At 49.4% G+C, this 11,041-nt stretch overlaps 1 non-coding gene across 1 annotated transcript; it reads left to right on the forward strand.

Moving 5' to 3' along the window:
- The first annotated feature begins 9,676 nt into the window (after positions 1 to 9,676).
- On the forward strand, positions 9,677 to 9,748 carry TRNAS-ACU (transfer RNA serine (anticodon ACU)). Its single transcript has one exon. It is a non-coding gene; the product is annotated as a tRNA-Ser (tRNA).
- Positions 9,749 to 11,041: the final 1,293 nt, after the last annotated feature.

Consider the following 11,041-nt stretch of genomic DNA (forward strand, 5'->3'; position numbering starts at 1 on the left):
AGATACGTTCACAAAACCTTCTTCCAAATCAGCGACTACAGTTTCGTGTAGGCGATGAGCTGCTCGCGTGATTCTTTTCCGTCTCCATCGAGAACGCGCCAGTCACCATCTCGGCAGTGCACTCTTCGTCCGGCGACGCCTCGTGCTTCACGTCGTCGGCCTATTTGACGGCTTCCTCAGCTCCTCCAGTACCGCAAGCTTCCGCCTGCCTCGTGTCCGAGCACGGGTGTTCCTGGCGCTCTTCGGCAAGATTGGCGCCGTTTTGCTTCCAGCTCTTGCGCCTGTCTTTCATCATAACTGGGTCGGGCAAAGCCAACGGAGGCAGGACTGCTCTCGCAGCCACGACGTCCGGATGCTTATTGGCCGGGGTTTTGCGATTCGGACTCACCCCTGCCGATATCGAAGACTCCTGCTGCACTCTCTTCATGCGGTTCGTCGTTTTGGTTCGCTGCGATGACCGACGCAGGCTGCTCTGGTGCACTTTCGATCGTTGGTACAGCAGCATTGACTACCGCGGATTGACCAACGCCTGAGTCGTCCTCGTCGAGTGTGGATCCACCGCAGTCAAGGCCAAAGAATATAACAGGTTTTCGGTCATCAGCTTCATCCATGACGTGGTTCGGTGCATCGCTGGTAACCCCTGGAACTTGCTGTTTTCCTCCTTTCTCGTGCTACATTAGCGGTGGTGGCCACCTCCTGTGACGGCAGCAGTGCTGACTCGGGCCTGGCCCATTTGCTCTGGTCCGTGGCCTGCAGGAGCATCGGTAAATGGCTAGAGCCGGAGGTTTCTTCCTGCTTCAGATCTCCCTGCCTGTGCTGCATCAGCATCTCTGCGCCAGCTTGAGTCGCAGGCTCCGCCCGTGCACTAGCGTTGTTCGTAGGCTCGACCAATGGTCCTTCTGGAGGGACACCGTTGCTGCCTTGCATTCCGAGCTGCCCCCATCCGGCAGCGTAGGAACCACTTGTGCGGACGCTCCTCGCCTCCTCGTCTCTAGGTACTCCTCGGAGTTGAACTCGGCGGACGATGGCGCCCCTTCCTTCTTACGCGACGTGCGCTGGGCGTCGTAGAAGCCGTGCTGTTTGCCGCACTGCCGAGGGACTCCTCCGCTCTACCGGCACTGCCGTGACGCGCCGCTTTGCCGCGCGTCCTGTTTCTGGTACCGAAAAGCACCATCTGCATGGCGTCGAGGCTGGGCGTGCCGTGATTTCGCTTCTTTGACATCGCCGCCGCGGTCTGTTTGCTGTCCCTAGCGCTTGCGGCATCTTGACGCCAGACGTAAGACACCACGCCCTTGTTCGGCACGAATTGAAGGGGAGCAACTTCAGCCTCGTTGTCGTATGTGTGGTGCCGCAAGTGACCCGCGGGTTCGAACCAATGCTCCAGCAGAGCTGGTTCTTGCGCTGCCGGTCCTTGGGCGTTGGTAGTCGGACGCGGCGGCTGCTTGCCGGACGGGCTGTTCCGCTCGGAGCGTTGCCTGGTTGAGGAGGATCTGCTTGGCTGTTTTAAATTCCGGGAACCCTTGCGGCGCCAGATGACGCGGTCCCAGGTGCTTTGGTCATCGGACTAGGTGTAGGTAGTTTCCTGACAGGATATGGCGTTGTCGGCTGCGATCACCGGCGATTGTTCTTGCAAGGCAGAGAGATAGTTCACGCAGACGCTGAGAAGAATAACGGCCTGCAAAAAGTCTAGGCATTCGATCATTGCACTCAAGTTCACTCCCTAGTTTCCATCGTTACGACTAACGGAGCAAGCTAGTTTTTATTTTTCGGCACAATGTCAAGATAACGAAATTATTTTTAAGCCATTCCTCATAAAATTACGCGTCATTTGTTACATAGGGTGGCTCAGAAGTGCTGACCCAGGGCAGTGCAAATCGAAACAAAAATTTCAAATTTTTTGCGCCCTCTAAATTACCATTTGGCTGTCTTGGCTTACGACGTGGAACAGCTTCGCTGCGTGAGTGCACTATATCATTAGCGGGGGTTTCAAGGTCACCAATTTGCATGTTTCTAGAAGCGCCTTGGCCTCGGCTTAGGGGATTCACGACAATATTCAAGGGATGAGCATTATTCCCGTATTGAATTGAGCATACCTTTTTTCTTACCAACGAGGCCGCCGAAATTGATCCTATTTATATCGAACGCTTGTTCCCCCCTAGAGCTGATTGCTTTTGCTTCACAACAAATTTGCTTGCAATAACTTAGCTTTGCTTGGTGACTCTAAAACTGTCGATTGTATTTTTTTATATTACTTTCCTGTGACTTGTACATCTGTGTGCACAAACAATGTTACTGCTGTTCGCCTTTCAATAAACCTGTTACACATTAGTGGTGCAGGCAGGGCTTATTATTTTTCAATCTTTTTAGGTTGCCCCAACCTCATATAAGTCCGCCTTTAAACAACACAATGCGCTTGGGGGTATTTCGTGGTTTTAAAAAGAAAAGCTGCAGAAGTCTTGCAGAGGTACCTTGAGGGCAGCCACCGCGGTGTAGCCCAGTGCGGCAAGGATGTCGCTCCACTGCAACGGTATTAACAAGCGATGTGTGAGGGAAATGAAGCGCACTGCTCAATCCTGCGTGTACACGTATGTTCCTTTGATGGATGTGTGGTAGGAAGTCCACATCTATTTGACGTCCCGGTAACCGCGGTTGGTTAGCTGGCGGAGCGGGCTGTTGACGTTGCTGTCCAGGCCGGTTCTCGAAAGCGTTCTCTGTTGCACGAGCCAGAGATTCTGGTTTGCGCGAGGCAGGTCGCGCCAACTTCACCTTCATCAGCGCCGCTGTCGATGCCAGCGCCGCTACAGATGGGAAGATGAGACAAATCATCTTGCATTTCTGAGGCTGTACCAACAAAATGACTGTGTGTTAGTGCACTCTGCTGCCTTACTGACCGATAAAACTTTCAGAAGCAAGCCAACTAGCGATGGTAGTATTCATTTACCGAGAGTTGTTTGTACTGGGACATCAGATGGGATGACAGCCTCAGTGAAAAAAATCGCTGTGGTTTAGATCTGGCTAAACCTGGAGTTACGCGATAGTTATAGCTGGCCGAGTGGAACACGCTCAGTCGAAATGCAAAGTCAGTCTTTCGCCGCTGCGTTTCGCTGGGCGTTCCTTCTATATCTTCGTCCCCGGACGTAGATTCACTATCTCCCCCTCTCTACTTCGCCTCCCCCCCCCCCTCAGTTTCGCCGGCGCGCCGCGCCGCCGGCAGCTGCTCCGCACCATGTAACCAACCACGCACCACGTACAAACCACGTGACACATGGCGGCACCGCCACGGTGCCGCCACGTTGAAGGCTCGAAATGCTAGCGTAATGTAGCTTTTGCTATAAAAAAAGGTCTATGGTCAACAAATGCCAGAAGTCTTCATTCAGCAGTGGTAGCGCAAATGTGTTATGTTGGCCCGCACGTTATGATCAAGCAACTGGGCTATGCGACATGCTGTGGAAGTGCAGAGTTCTGTGGAATTTTCTCGAACGTGTGTTCCTGCGTACTAAGCTTATACTTCGTTCACAAAGGAGCTACGTCTCAATGGCTACCGTTGTACGTACAGGCGACTGGGATGCATCCTGGATTGGAGGTAGTCTGCATCTCTCCACTGACATTGGTGGTCATGTCTTCGTGAGATGACGCCTGCAGAAAGAGCGAGAGAGAGATCGGCGCAGAGGAAGAAACGTAATGAGTGCAGAAAAGTAGTTCGACGTTTTTAGAAAAATGAGGAACATTGATTACTTTGGGAAAGAGGAGGAGGAAATAAGAAGGTAATCGTAATGAAGCAACTTAATTACCTCGGTCCCAGCATGACCAGGTATCCAACGGAGGGTGATTGTTATGTTCGGATTGCCGTTATAGAATTCTACTAGAATGTCCTATTATAGGTGTGTATCCAATTGTCTGCGTTGTATATTGCGGATGGCTTTGCTGGAGTCGATATAGATGTTGGATGTTAGTGGTCACATGTTAAGCGAGTAAAGATGCGTCCTGCGTGGCATGTATAATCGCGTCAGTTTCTAGAGTGGTTATGTTGGAAAATGGCCCAGCTGGGCGGGTGATTGGTTCGGTCTGCCCAGGTGCGTATGAGACCTACGCGTCTGATCCCATACTAGACCGTGTGGCATCCGTGTATATCGTTATACACGTGCTGTTTCTGCGGTCATGATTTGCATTTACTTGACCTCGACCGTCATGGAGGTGCGGCGTCACGTTTTTTTGGTTTGCTTGGAAATGCGATGCTGCGCGGTAGCTGAGGGTAATGCCTAACTGGTGCCAGGTTGATGGGGGTGATGCCTGCTCGGTTCAGGATGTAGCATCCCTGCTTCGTAGAAGAGAAGCGCGCTACTTGCCTGCCTCTGTGTGTTGTGTTACTTCGGTGAAATTGAGAGAGACCACTGTGTGGAAGTCACTGTTTTGAAGTGTATATATGAGTAGACTCACAGTGGCCTTGTGAAGGGTGTTGAAGGAGAATAGTGTTTTCTAGTTTGCGTTTGTATTCGCGTAAGATACAGAGCGCTGTGCAGGAGTTTGCTATACACATATGCAGTGACGAGCTTCGTTGCTTGTTCTTCTTTAAGACCCTGTTTTTTGCTTAGATCCTTGGTATTAAGTGTGCGTGCGTGCGTGTGCGTGCGTGCATGCGCATGCGTGCGAGTGCGTGCGTGTGCGTGTGCGTGTGCGTGTGCGCGCGTGTGCGCGCGCGTGTGTGTGCGCGTGTGCGCGTGCGCGTGTGTGCGTGCGCGTGTGTGTGTGCGCGTGTGCGCGTGTGTGCGCGTGTGCGCGTGTGCGCGCGTGTGCGCGTGTGCGCGTGTGCGCGTGTGCGCGTGTGTGTGTGTGTGTGTGTGTGTGTGTGTGTGTGTGTGTGTGTATGTGTGTGTGTGTGTGTGTGTGTGTGTGTGTGTGTGTGTGTGTGTGTGTGTGTGTGTGTGTGTGTGTGTGTGTGTGTGTGTGTGTGTGTGTGTGTGTGTGTGTGTGTGTGTGTGTGTGTGTGTGTGTGTGTGTGTGTGTGTGTGTGTGTGTGTGTGTGAGATTTCGGTACTGGTTTTGAAGATGTATATCGTTGAAGTTTGCATTGTTTTTGTCATGTACTGAGTACCAGTATTCTGCACTGTCAAATTTAGTACCTGCTTTCCGAGTAGGGTGAGTCACAACAGGGCGTTGGTTTTCTTTTGGTATTGTCTTCGATTCATCAAGAGGACTTCTGACTTGTCTGAGTTTGTACAATGATTGCGGTATGAAAATGAGCCGGTACGTCCTCGTGTCATGCTTGCAGGGAACGCAGTTTGACTCCGCAGAGGTTCTTGCCGTGTGCTTTATCCTGTTTATGATACGCCAGAAAGCTTTCTTGATGAGTTCTATGCCTGTCGCTTTTGAAACACAGTACTTTCGAGGTGGAAATTATTACGGACACCTATTAATAGATCACAGTGTTTCACCTTCTTACGCTCAAGTAAGGAAAATAACTAGCGTGACTTATAATTACTCGCAAATCATTATCAGCATTATCGTATTCAGTCTGACTAAGCCCACTGACGGACAAATGCCTTTCCATATCGCTCCAATTAACCTTCTCTCTTGCCAGCAGCGGCCACTTTATTTATTAATCTCATCAACCCATCCAACAATTATTGTAAATGGCGCTCTTAAATTTACATTCCTGATGTGGATGTCCATTTTTGCCACGCCGTGCCCTCGAGCAGTAACGCACGGTGCAGTTCTATTTGTATGGATGTGCACTTAAGCTGCGGCCAGTGGCGATGACTTTGCTTAGAAATTTTTTTGCTTCTGCATAAACCAAAGAGCCGCCTGTTCTTTAGTTGGCAAGTAGGTTCGAGAATTTCCTGACAACCAATGAGAACAGAGGGGAACACTCCGGTAAAGCCTTTCTATGCTTTCCGGCGCTTTCATTGGCTGCATGTTTTAAAATGCGCATACTGAATGCTGTATACTTTGGGGATTTACATATTGTGCAGCGCCCGCGGCGGTGAATTGACTTGCCAGGAGTGCTACACACTAGCGGGGCATCGCTGACAGCTCAGTTTATAGAGCATATATAGGCACCGCCTCTAGAAGCTAACTTAACAAATCGACCCCACAAGTGTCTAGTATGGCGAACTGGAGTCTTGAAGGTGCCGGTAAAAACAAGAGAGTGTTAAATAATGTGGCAAATTTTAGTGCAGAGAGCCGAAATCTGAGATAAAACTTCGGAAGTTGGAGCAATTTGTCTTCACTGCATACGGCCTCGACATTGAGTGCAAGTAACGAACTGGAAGATTTCTTAAAGATTGGTTGCTATGGGGCAAATGAAATCTGAAAATTTTGGGTAACATGAACTAATTTAAAGACGAGAGCAGACCACATATACGAAGGTATCACACAGAAGTAAAAAAAATCACCCGGGCGGTTGCTTAGCGGCTAGTTCGCTTGCTGGGCTGAATCCCGCGAGGTCTTGGCTGCGGCGTCCGCGTTTCCGCAGAGGTGAACTGCAAAAGATGCCCCTTTGCTGCCACCAGGTGGTCTGAATTATTTTAGAACGCTCAATTGCGCACTTTTTGTATCTTCCTTATTTCACTCCCTCCTGTCTTCTCGACGCGATTGAGGTGTCCACCGCGAAACGACAGCTCAAGCAAAGTGAACGAGGAAGGGGGAGCCTTAGGGTGCTTAGCCAATGTTTCGACAAGAACACTTGTCTCCGTCTGGAAGCCCTCTCTCTACTGTAAACTTCCTCCATCTCTACAACGGACAAACAACTACAGCGGTTTTCTCTTCCCCAAACGAAATTACATTCTTCGTGCCAAGCTAGTGAGCACACGGTGGTCGCCTGGCCGCGTCTGAAGAGGTGTACGTGGTCGGTAGTAAAACTTTCTCGCGTGCCCACCAGGGGCACTGCGAATTTTTCCTGGCCTTTTCACTTCATGTTCCGTATGGGTTGGCCGTCCTCTGCTGCCCGTGACCACAGAGTAAAGTATTATTTAAGGAGAGAATAAAAATAACGAATGGAAAGAGAAGAAGAGGTGATTTTACAGCGAAAACAGGGACACGCGGTGGCTGAAAAGGGCTTAGAGCACGCAGGGAAGAGAAGGGAAAAATGAAGTTACTTCGACCACAAAACAAAGTTCGTAAAAGCGAGGATGTAAATGCAAACAAAAACAAAAAAATATTGCACGATTTCGGTGCTTAAAGGAACGAGCTTCGGACACGAATTATTACTGTAGGCGCGGTGGCCTCCATTTGGACGCCACACATGAACTACCATACACACTTGACGGGGATTGCAGTGCCTGCAGCTAACATTGCGCGCCACTTCAAAAGGGCATTTAGCAACAAGCGACACCTCCAGAATGGGCGCTTTATTATACTATACACCCATTCAAAATATGTGTTTTAATGGATAAGCAGTTAAATGAAAGAGCGCCAAGGATCACGCTCAGAGCTTGCTTGGGTGCATTTCTAATGTGTCATTTTAAATACACGAAGTAGCTCTTCCCACACTTTGGGCGAAATGAGCTATGCATGCAGTAATGAGCAGCGAATAACACATTAAACGCCGATTACGTACAAGCGGAATGACAGAATTGCTCGAGCCGTCACAGAAATAAAAAAAAAACTAATGCTTAGCACATAGAAAAAATGACCCCAGCCCGATTCGAAGCGTATTCCTGCAAAATTCGTCCAGTCCATGCTATTCATACGAGCTTCGCGTGTGTCCCTGAGGATCGTTTAAAGAAAGCGTGCCCTCTGTAACAATTGGATGGGAAACTTAATGTTCGCTTTAAGAGTATGTCGCGATAGCTTAATGGGTTATTGTCCATATATGCAAAATTGGTCATTCTCTACTTAACATTCATAGATTACTGGGAGTCCTCACTCCTCTCCTGGCGTAGTGGCGTATTGGTGCAGAGATTAGGCGATGCGCCACTGCTGCCACCGATGGGTCTTGTGCGACCCAGGCCGTTCTTCTCGAGTAGCCAGTCGCGACCAATCATGAATTTGACTGCCGCCTGCCACGGCGCGCAGTTCGCTCTCAATTGGGTGGGCAGGTTGTGATGACCCCACATTGTCACGTGACCTAGATGGCCCACCTGCCTATTAGGTTGCTTGTCTGAAAACTTTTCGTGAATTTTTTGCTCGCGGTCAATGATGCCGACGTCGTATTTTCTGCGACACAAGCTGTTTAACGCTGTCACGTTAAAATTTCCGAGCGCTGTGCGACATGACTGCGAGTTAAATAACCCCAAGTGGGGCATACACTTTAAAGAGGAATACGCCGATATGCGAGTAAAAAGGGGGTAAGCTAGTCCCCTATCGCACTCCCTTTTAGGGATTGCTAGAGGGCAGTCAATTAACCACAGAGTCTTTTTTTTTTGTGGTCCTTATAATCCGACTTTGAAAGTTCCACAAAATGGAACGCTTCTGCACCGCACAGATCAGTCCGTATTTGAACTCGACGCGAGCTGCCTTTGTGGGCATAGCCATGTCGCGAGTGCCAAGCAGACCAAGCTGACCAAGAACACAGAAGCGCGAGCGCGAAAAGCATGCGCCGGAGAGGACGACGGAAGTGTCGACAAGCCAGTGAGCCATGATTGGCTGTCACTGCTGGCTGCTTCCGGCAGCGTCCGACGAATCATGTTAAATATCTGGCGGGGCCAGATCGGCGTCGGCGGGTGTTTTTTTCGAGGCCGGGCGTCAAACGCGCGCCGTCGGGCGAAAAGCGCCGACAAAAACGCTCCATGTATCCCGGACTTTAAGGCGCGTTTATACTGCGGCGAAACACGCGCGCTGCACGGCAAAACGCACGCTGCACGGCAACGTCACGTCGTCCAAGCGAGACCCTCTATACTCCAACTGCGCTTGGCCACCGAAGCGTCTAGACCGGCGAGGCGCGCCTTGTTACGTCGTGTGCTTGCTCGCAGCACCGCCACGGCGAAATCGCAGGTTGGCGGCCAGTAAAACTGTCGCATTAAAAGGGAAGATGAATTTACGGCCAGAAGAGCAATGCATGTGTACAAAAAAGTGGTGCGCGAGCAAAATATACGTATGGCCGAGGACATCAGCACGAGAATTCAAGCTCCGTCCAGATGACAAAGAGCGACTGCAAATGGAGCCGGTGCTTTCTTGATTAGGCACCGCTAGCTAATGCATTCAGCGCACAAAAAATCACTAGTCCAGTAAGACGCTTCTGATCAACAAATTCAGCGCCTAAGTGAAACCCTTGCTTGCTTTCAACGCTGATTTTGTACTGGTGGAGTTGCATTGAAGTTTTATTCAATGTCAAATTGGAATCTGAGATTTAGGCGAGAGGAGGTTGTTACTCTTCATTCTCCTTTACACTGTTGACGATGAACAGCAAAAAAAAAAAACCGCCGTGCGCTGTACAATAAAAATTGGCCTTTGAAAAGTGGGCTGCTCGAGGAAAGGAAACGGAGCAGTAATTGTATCATCTCGGTGGACACCCAAACCGCACCGTAAGGGAAAGGAGGAAAGTGGTAGTGAAAAAAGAAATAAAGAGTTAGCGTAGTAATAATAATAATAATAATAATAATTAGTTTTTGGGGGAAAGGAAATGGCGCAGTATCTGTCTCATATATCGTTGGACACCTGAACCGCGCCGTAAGGGAAGGGATAAAGGAGGGAGTGAAAGCAGAAAGGAAGGAAGAGGTGCCATAGGGGAGGGCTCCCCGCCGCGGTGGCTCAGTGGTTAGAGCGCTCGACTACTGATCCGGAGTTCCCGGGTTCGAACCCGACCGCGGCGGCTGCATTTTTATGGAGGAAAAACGCTAAGGCGCCCGTGTGCTGTGCGATGTCAGTGCACGTTAAAGATCCCCAGGTGGTCGAAATTAGTTACCGTAGTAGAAGACCCCGGAATAATTTGGACCACCTGTGGATCTTTTACGTGCACTGACATAACGCACAGCACACGAGCGCCTTTCCAGTTCCATCTCGATTGAAACGCTGCCTCAGTCGACTGGATTGATCCCGGGTACTCTGGCGCAGCAGTCGAATGCCCTTATCACTAAGAGGCCCAAGCTTCGTGGACTTCATGGACTGCCAAATTCTTCGTCATCCTCGCCTGATATTTACATTGTAAAACATTGTCTCTGCCTCTGACATCCTCTCATTAACTTTCAGTTGTTTAGACATGTGGATTTCTGCTTAATAGCGTTTGAACAACGGAGCAATAGAATTATCGCGAATATCCTCAATCGCTATTTGAATGAAATAATCCTGAATTTATCATGCGGAGGTTGGACTCATTCACTGAAATCTGCATTCCTGCAAATCGGTGAACCCGAACGTCAATGCATGTAGCAAAGCTATGTGGTTCACCATGAATTCAAGGAACATTTCTTCAATGGAAAATTTTGCAGCCGAGCACAAGACGCGAGATGCCATCTGCCCCTGCGTGGCTTGTGTTCATCCAACAAAAATGGCTCGAAATTAATTTCTTTAGGCATGGCAAAATCAATGGTTTAGTGTCTGTATTCAACTGTTTGGAGTGTTCGTCAGCTGTGGCTGGCAGTTTGGCGACTCTAGAAATTATAGTGAAGACAATGCATCTCTTTCACTCTTCATGCTTCAGAAATCAGTCAGATCTGGCCACGATTGGAATGGGATAAGAAAAAAATGCGTCTTGGATGTCGGACTTTTAGCGGAGCAAAAACACTGAACAAAGAGCAGACAAAGGAAATAAAGGTGCGCATGCCACACGAAATAAAATTTTCGTGAACATGCCGAGCGATAACTTCTCATGGACGTCCGGGGTGAGGGGCGCGGGTAGCTTTCGGGGAGCTGCCGTAAGTGTCCCATCGTTAGCCGAGCGTTTAAGTATGGGTAAATGTTCAAATTATTACACACGTTAATCAAATTATTTTTTAACCGTGTTGTGGTTCTACTCAACTGAAGGATTAAACCATGCCGAAATGTAAAACAATTCCGACTACCACGAGGGTACGAGCACCATTCCGTCCATTATAATGCTCTGGGTTTTGGCGCTGGCAGTGATCATGAAGTTTTTTTTTGTTCAAAAAATCACTGCAACGTCTGC

This window comes from Amblyomma americanum, chromosome 11, assembly GCF_052857255.1.
Source record: "Amblyomma americanum isolate KBUSLIRL-KWMA chromosome 11, ASM5285725v1, whole genome shotgun sequence".
Classification (NCBI taxonomy): Eukaryota; Metazoa; Arthropoda; class Arachnida; order Ixodida; family Ixodidae; genus Amblyomma; species Amblyomma americanum.